Source organism: Mus caroli, chromosome 12 (genome assembly GCF_900094665.2).
Source record: "Mus caroli chromosome 12, CAROLI_EIJ_v1.1, whole genome shotgun sequence".
Taxonomy (NCBI): Eukaryota; Metazoa; Chordata; class Mammalia; order Rodentia; family Muridae; genus Mus; species Mus caroli.
Window position 1 is genome coordinate 50,329,409 of NC_034581.1, and position 8,356 is coordinate 50,337,764.

The 8,356-nt window shown below is 45.3% G+C and overlaps 1 protein-coding gene across 1 annotated transcript in view; it reads right to left on the reverse strand.

Annotated features, from left to right (window-relative positions):
• Positions 1–8,119, reverse strand: part of Baz1a (bromodomain adjacent to zinc finger domain 1A) — a 124,308-nt gene extending 116,189 nt beyond the window's left edge. Inside the window, exon 1 of the mRNA XM_021179125.2 lies at positions 8,068–8,119. The gene's annotated coding sequence lies outside the window, so the exon portion shown is untranslated. The remainder of the gene's footprint in view (positions 1–8,067) is intronic.
• Between the last annotated feature and the right edge of the window lie 237 nt (positions 8,120–8,356).

Here is an 8,356-nt window from a genome sequence, read left to right on the forward strand (position 1 = left end):
CCCCCGCCATGACACGCCTCTTCCAATGAGGCCACGCCTCCTAATCCTTCCCATGCAGTGCCTCCCAGTAACTGCGCAGCCATTGAGTCACTTGCACTTTACTCAAGGTCACACAAACACAACTCTGCCCCAGCTTAGGTTTTCCTTTACAGTTCTATGGATGGCAATGGAAATGTTACGCACAAACTGCAAGACTCTGTGGTTCCATGTTGGGCATGGCAGAGCATACAAAGGTTATTACAAAGATTAAAGAGTCTCAGGACACTAGGGAGGCAGAGGCAGGCAGATCTCTGAGTTTGTGGCCAACCTCAACTCGGGTCTGCAGATTGAGTTCAGGGAAAAGAAGAAGAAAGGAGGAGGAGGAGGAGGAGGAGGAGGAGGAGAAGGGAGAGGAGGAGGAGGAGGAGGAGGAGGGAGAGGAGGAGGAGAAGGGAGAGGAGGAGGAGGAGGAGGAGACGAGGAGGAGGAGAAAATGTGAAATTGGGTCTCGCCAGCCCCGAATCATTAAGTAACATGCTCCTGGGGTAGCTACAAGAGCACGCACAGAAGCCGGACATTTAGCCTTCTGTTGCTGCCATTCACTACAGTTCTGGAGACCCTGTTTTCTCAGTAGTGAGGTTAACACGCGTCTATAAAGCGAGATTTAAATTAGAAGCTTGCCAAACAACCTGCTCTCCCCTTACACACCCCCCGCCCCCCCCTCCCCCGAGATTTTGTGGCGCTCAAATTTAACAGCTCAGAAATGTGTCTTGTGCTTTCAGAAATGTATCTTGTGCTTTAGGAAGAGCTGCGTTCCTAAAGCACTCTTTGGAGTGATTAGAATTAATTTTAGTCAGCCCTTTCATCTGTATACACCATTGTCTTCACGTGGGGGGTGGGGCAGGTGTTCCTAGATGCTTCTTGCGGGACTTGTCACTTCACAATGTCGTTATGCTTCCTCGACGGTTTCTCTTACTAGACAACTAACGTGGGACAAGAGACGAGCCTCTACAGATATACATTCATTTTGACTGAGCTGTAATTAACTTACTGTGAGGAAGGCAAGGGTCACAGTTGCACCTGTGGAGGTCAGAGGAAAACTGTAGGAGTCAGATCTCTCCTTCCACCATCCCGGGGCTCAAACCCAGGTTGTCCGGTTCGGCGACAAGCACGGCTACTGGCTGCACAGATATTGTTTGGGGAAATAAGTTTTAATATTCTAGGTCTACTCTGAGCATGTTCACAAGCAAAGCTTCACCTATTTTTAACCGTGTATTCGTGAATGTGTGCAGGCGCCCTCAGAAGAGGGTGGTGGATGTCCGGGCGCTGGGGTTGCAGGTGGTTTATGAGCCACACGGTGTGGGTGTTAGCAATCAAATTCGGATCCTCTGCAGGAGAAGCAAGAGCTCCTAGCTTCAGAGCCCTCGCTCCAGCACCGCTTCATAGATTTCAAAGGAATTCTATTTTAATTTAGAAGCTGTTGTGGTTATTTTAAACTTCTTGGCTTGTGGCTTTATTGTTATTTAAATTTTCTTATTTTGTTTTAAATACGTAAGAGGGTGTATTAACAGGAAACTGATTCATGTGTCAAGTGGGCGGATCACAGAATTTAATTACCTGAGAACTATTAGTCAGACAGAGGTGGCATGAACTTGAATACCTGTAAGGGCTCTTTACCAAGCTGGGGTAAAAGACACATCAACAGGGAAGCCGTGATCTACAAGGCGTGGATTTAAAATATGTTGAAATGCCACTTTAAGTGTTCTGAGAAGACAGCTGACAGCAAAATCAGAGATCAAGTCTTCAAAACTATCTCTCTGATTACTTAATGTGTGTGTGCTTTTCCTGCATGTACACCTTGCAGCCCACGATGCACAGACAGGTACCTGATACCCACGGAGGCCAGAGGAGGGAGAGGGGTACCCTGGAACTTGAATTACAGTTATGAGCCATCATATAGGTGCTGGGAATTAAACCCAGGTCCTCTGGAAGAACAGCCATTGCTCTTAACCACTGAGCCATCTCTCCAGCCTCAGAAATCAGATTTTACCAATTACAATCAGCTATTCCTAGCAAAATGTAATGTTTGTTAATTGAACTTAACTACATTTTATGAAATTTTTTTTGGTCATATTCTACTATTGTGAGATTGTTGATTGGTTTCCAAAGTATTTTATCTCTAAATCATGACTATTATTTTATGGCGAAACTACATTTTTGAGTGATGTGCTGGTACACACCCGAAACCCAAGTGTTTGGGAAGCTGAGGTAGGAGATCGAGTGGCCAGTTTGGGCAGCAGAGCAAAATCCTACCTCAAAATAGAAATCTAAACAAAATCACAGAGTTTCTGTTCAGGCTTGGTGCACATCTTAATCCTAACATCTGGAAGGTAGAGGTTGGAGAATCAGCCTGTCTCAGACACACATGGAGAGAGGGGAGGGGGAAGAGGAGGTGGGGAGGGGAGAAGTGAGAGGAGAGAGGGGGAGAGGAGAAAGGAGAGAGGAGAGGGAGGGGAGAGGGAGACAGAAGGGAGAGGAGAGCAGGAGAGAGAGAGAGAGAGAGAGAGAGAGAGAGAGAGAGAGTGTTCAGGGGATGTAGCTCAGTTTATAAGAAGCCTTGGGTTCAATTCCTATCACTCATCAACCAGAGCGTGGTGGCTCATGCCTGTAATTCCACACTCAGAGAAGGTAGAGGCAGGAGGGGCAGAAGTTCAAGGTCATATTCTTGGGTACCTAGAGAGGTTTTTTTGTTTTTGTTTTTGTTTTTTTCCAGAGCTGAGAACCGAACCCAGGGCTTTGTGCTTGCTAGGCAAGCTCTCTACCACACTGAGCTAAATCCCCAATCCCTAGAGAGTTTGAAGAAAGCTTGGGTTACAAGAGACCCTCAAAAATAGATTGCATAAATCCACACTCTTAAAAATCCCCACTGTTTATCTTTCTTTGTCAACCATCTCTGAAGCTAGACTAATTTTTCTAGCATGGCTACTATCTTATGCTATTCCGAGCTAACTTCCTGCCTGAGCTATGTCTTCATTTACTTTTCCTTCTTTCCACTAGCCCTCCTCAGGACAAGGCTGGCTTTGTTTTCTAAAGTAAGATCAGGCCATATCAGAAGTATGTGTGTGTGTGTGTGTGTGTGTGTGTGTGTGTGTATGTTGGTATGTGTATGGAGGTCCAAGGGCAACCTTGGATGGTCCTCCCCAGGCACCATCTGTGTTTTTGAGGCAGTTTCTCTCCCATTTGTTTCTGGTCCTGTGCTGCTTATTCTAAGATGGCCTCCCCAGTGTCTCCCCGCAGGACTGCCTGGGTTACAGGTGTGTACCATTTGGACTTTTTCATGGACCTTGGATCAGACTCAGGTCTGAAGGCTTGTATGATGTAGACGTTTGGATGAGAATGGCCTTTAGGCTCCTGTGTTTTAGTGTTCAGTCCCCAGCTGGTAGGCTGTTTGGGAAGAACTAGGAGGTGTGGTCTTTCGGGAGGAGCTGTGTCAGTGGGGGTTCCAGAAGGCAGACTGACCTGCCCTTAGTCATACAACTCCTAAGTGGTGAACCCAGGTCTGTCTGGCTCTCTCACCTCTCTCCAAACTATTACTGTGTGTATGTGTTAGTTATATGTGTGCTCATGTTCATGGTGTGCCTATCCACGTGGAGGTCAGAGGTCAATGTTGGATGTCTTCCTCAGTCTCTCTCCACTTTATTTGCTTGAGTCAGGCTTTCTCACTGAACCCAGAGCTCACAGGTTCTACCAGATGGCTGTCCAGTGAGCTCTTGGCACCCACCTGCCTCTGTTTCGCCAGCCCTAGGACTACAGGAGCACCGCCCTAGGACTACAGGAGCACCGCCACACTCAGCTTTTAATGTGGGTCCTCCTGAATGCACAGCAAGTACTTTATTGACAGAGCCATGCCTCTACATTATTTTCTATATTTTAGATTTATTTTAAGTGTATGAGAGTTTTGCCTACCTGTATGTCTGGGTACCATAGGCTCGTCTGGTGTCCATGGGGGTCAAGAGAGAAAACTGGAGTTATGGATGGTTGATTGTGAGCTGCCGAACCCAGGTCGCTGGTAGAGCAATGAGTACTTTTCACTGAGGAACAATCCCCTCCCCACCAAAACCAAAGTATCTTAACCACCCGTGTCTGCACACTGCAAGACACAAAGGGCATTGGGTATTTTTGGAGGTGATGTGCAATCACGGGCTTTGGCATTGGGCCAGTTCTGGCACACAGCAGCCATTTTAGCATCCATGCCTCCCTGAATCCTCGGGTTCTGCATCTGTGTGTGAAAATGCTAGCACACATCTGCACAGTAGTCGTCAATAAACCACTTGGTCCTTTTAGACGATGCCTTTGTGATCACCAAGTGCAAACACTGGGCTTTAGATTTTCCTGGAGTGTCCTGATTTCTGTCAATGAGAAACACTGCTGCTAAGGATGCATTTGCCAGCATATGAGTCCTGGGTTGTTTGTTGATTTTCTTTTCTGGCTTAGAAAATAAGATTGCCAGTCTAGTGGTGCATGCCTTTAATCCCAGCATCTAGGAGGCAGAGGCAAGCTGTCTATGAGATCCGTGCCCGCCAGAAGTACACAGTGAGACCCTCTCTGGAAAACAAAACTGCAACAACTTAAAAATAAGAAATGAGATTATCATGCTCAAATATCAGACAAATGCTAAACCTACTGAAGAGACCTAACACATTCATGTGAATGAATGTAATATAGCATCAACAATGTGTAAAGAATTCACAGGCAGAAATTTTAAGTGGATGAAAAAAAATAAATAGTTTACTAAGTTACTTCAGATGGTTTATTAAATGCTGAGAAATGGGTCCAATTAAAGCTATATAATTTGATATGATAATAAAAAGGAATACAATTATCTGTACCATTAAATTTATAATTACATGTATGGATTTATTTATATACTTTAGATTTATTTATCTTATGTGTATGGGTGTTTTGTCTGCTGTATGTCTGTGTGCCAGTTGCATGCTGGAATTTCTTAGAACTGAAGTTATACATGATGTGAACCTGTGTGAGTGCTGGGCACTGAAAACAGGTCCTCTGCTAGGGCCACGAGTGCTCTTAATCCCGGAGCCATTATAAATATTTGTTATAGTTAGACACGCCCACATTGCCTAAATAAGTAAAGGTTGGCCTTGGACTGTCCCTTTTCCTGCCTCAATCCCCCAGCTGTTGGGATTATAGGTGTGCACTGCCTCAGCTGGCTAACTGTGTCCAATACAAAGTTTGATCCATCATATATTTCTTTTTGAAGACTGAGGACTGAACCTAGGACCTCACGGAGGCCAGGCAGATGCCTCCCACTGAGCTACATCTCCAACCCTCTTTCTGTTTTAAAACAGTGTCCTACAAAGTTGCCCAGGCTGCACTTGAATTCACTCTGCCCAGACCCTGGACTTCTGAATCAGCTCCAGAGTGGCTCGGGTTGCAGGCTTGAGCAGCAGTTTAAACAACCGAAAAATATATTTACCACCTAATTCATAGAATTGATCCGTGTTCAGGCGAAACTGTATTGGTCGGGGAAGATGGCTCAGTGGATAAAGTGGTCACTGCGGAAGTGTGAAGAACGGAATTAAAGAGTCTCAGCAGCCTTGGAGAAAGCTAGGCTTGGTGATGCTGGTGAGTCGGGAGGCTCCTAAGGGCTTGCTGATTGACCCTAGCACATTAACGAGTTCTAGATTCAGTGAGCCCTGTCCGAAAAATAAGGTGGAAAGTGACTGAGGAAAATATCTTACATCGGTCTGTAGTGCTCAGAAGTGTATGTGCATTCAGAAACATACATACATACACACATTCACGCACGCATGCATGCACGCACGCATGCACCATTACCCCCACCACCACCCTCATAAAGAGAAAATGCTTATTTAATTGAACAAAGTACATGATTCAAACTCAACTCTATAAATAATGATAGCCAAATGTCCTTTAAAAAAATATCCACAGACTAGAAAAAATTATATGCTTTCAAAGTTATGCCCAAGTCTTATACTTGAACTATAAGTATATAATTATAAATTACACACTTCAGTTATAAAACTCCAAAGAGTGGGCAGGTGAGATGGCTCAGCATGTAAAGGAATCTATTGCCTAGTTTGATGACCTGGGTTCGATCCCAGGAGGAAAGAGCCAGCTCTCAAAAGTTGTCCTCTGACACATAAGACCCCCCCACCATAAATAAACAGATGTAAAATTTCCAAGAGTAAAGTCAGTGCTATAGTTTAACGTCTAGCCATGAGGGTTGGACATCCTGCTCAGTGGGAAAGTTCTTCCTTAGGTTTGTATTTCCTTGCATGGTAAACAGTCAAGTCCAAAAGAGACCTTCCTTAACAAAGACCGACTTTACATTGAAATCATCTCTCTCCTGATGTTGAGCTCTTCTCAATTAACTTGAACAGCAATACTCTTGGAGGTACCCTAATTAGGCTGCTGCTCAGGTGGAAGTAGGAAGCCACAGGGAAGGGACCCCCCACCCCCAACTTCTTCTACTAATTCCCTAGGTGGTGTCAGTCATTAATATGTTAGTTTAAATTAGTTTATCAGTCACCAATTTATATAAGTCTCATAAGAAATAAAACATTGGAGTCCAGTAGGGAGAGAGAATGAAAGGGCAATTGCCCGGCTAACTGAGTCTGTTACAGAGCAACAGGCAGTTTGGGAGATGGAAAAAAGAAGGTAAGTGGCTGAAAATGGAGAACGCAGAGAGGTGTTTCAGGAAAAGAGAAAGGATTCGTAGAGGAAAAACCCCTATCCATTTTAGAACATGTCAAGGAGCGTGGACATGTTTTACATGTGCAGTTGTTTCTAAACAGTATTGAAGCTATATATTACAAAGCCACAATATTATACAGTATTATGTCCCTCTTTGACACGGAGGTGACCCTGTCTTCCAAAGTCTTTCACAATTACCAGGTAAAACCCATTACCCTGAGCTTGGAGATCAGCTGGAAGGCCCCGGGCAGCTGTTCAGGCAACCTCTGTTAACCTGTCTGTTGAGTAACAAGAATTGCAAGTTTCTCAATGACACAAACAGGTTGAAGGCTGGGGTTGTAGCTCAGTTTTTGGAGTGCTGTCTAACTCATACCAAGTCCTCCACTGGCTTGGTGACCTGGGATTGGGATCTCAGCCTCCAGGATATGAAGACAGGAGGGTCAGAAGTGCAAGGCCATCCCTGTCTGAACAGCAACTCTGACGATAACTTGGGATATGAAGACAGTGTGCCAGGTGGGTTTCATTTCAACTCCACCCGATCGGGAATCATCTAAAAGGAGGGAACTTCAATTGAGAAAATCCCTCCATAACATCTGACTGTAGGACATTTTCTTAAATAGTGCTTGATGGGGAAGGGCCCAGCCCACTGTGGGCGGTGCCACTTCTGGGCTGGAGGACTTTGGTTCTACAAGAAAAAAGACTGAGCAAGAAGCCCTGGGGAGCGAGCCAATAAGCAGCACTCCTCCATGGCCTTTGCATCAGCTCCTGCCTCCAGGTTTCTGCCCTGTTTGAGTTCCTGTTCTGACTTCCTTCAGTGATGAACTGTGATGGTGGAAGTCTAAGCCAAACAAACCCACTTGCTTGGGTCATGGTGTGTCATCACAGCAATGGTAATCCTGACGAAGACAGCTAGCCTGAGGAAATAATTATCTTGGATCTTGGCACCTCATGAGTGCCAGGTGGTGAGGATCAGGTGCGCATTTGGCCACAAGGCTCCACCAGTAAGAAGGTGCCACTTGTTCGAGATCACCTATCTCCCCTCTAACCTGCTTCTAAAACAGCTTCCCAGGCACATGGCAGAATCCCATCTGCCTTCCTAGCTTCTCTGTTGAAACTGAGTTCTCTCTTCTCCCTCACCTTCTTTCTCCGTCACTGCCTTGCTTCTCCATTGGCTTGCCTCCCAGTCAGGGGAGAGAGCCTTGTAGAACAGTAACTATTCAAATCCAGTCAGGGGAAAGAGCAGAGTGAGCCTTGTGAACAGTAACTATTCAAATGTGGCAGATCTTATATGCTATGTGCAATTTCAGAAAACAATCGCTCGAAACCGCTAAGAAGTACTTCAGTAATTACCTTTGCTTTGGCGTTGGAAAGCTACAGGCTGACTGTCAAATGGCTGGGAAGGTGTTCTATTTACTGGTCTTTTCCTTCCAGCAGTTAAAAACCAGTAACCTAAAGCAGGGCAAGCTCAACATTCTATCAAGGTTAATCAGAAGTAGCCAAGCCCATATTGCGGTGGGATGGCCCCTCACTGTCATGCATAGTGAAGCAAAGGTCCGTGTGGTCAACCTCTTCCAAACCTGACGACTGCTGAACACTGAAATTAATTACCAGAAGAAAGCAACTGCTTTTCCTGTTGTCT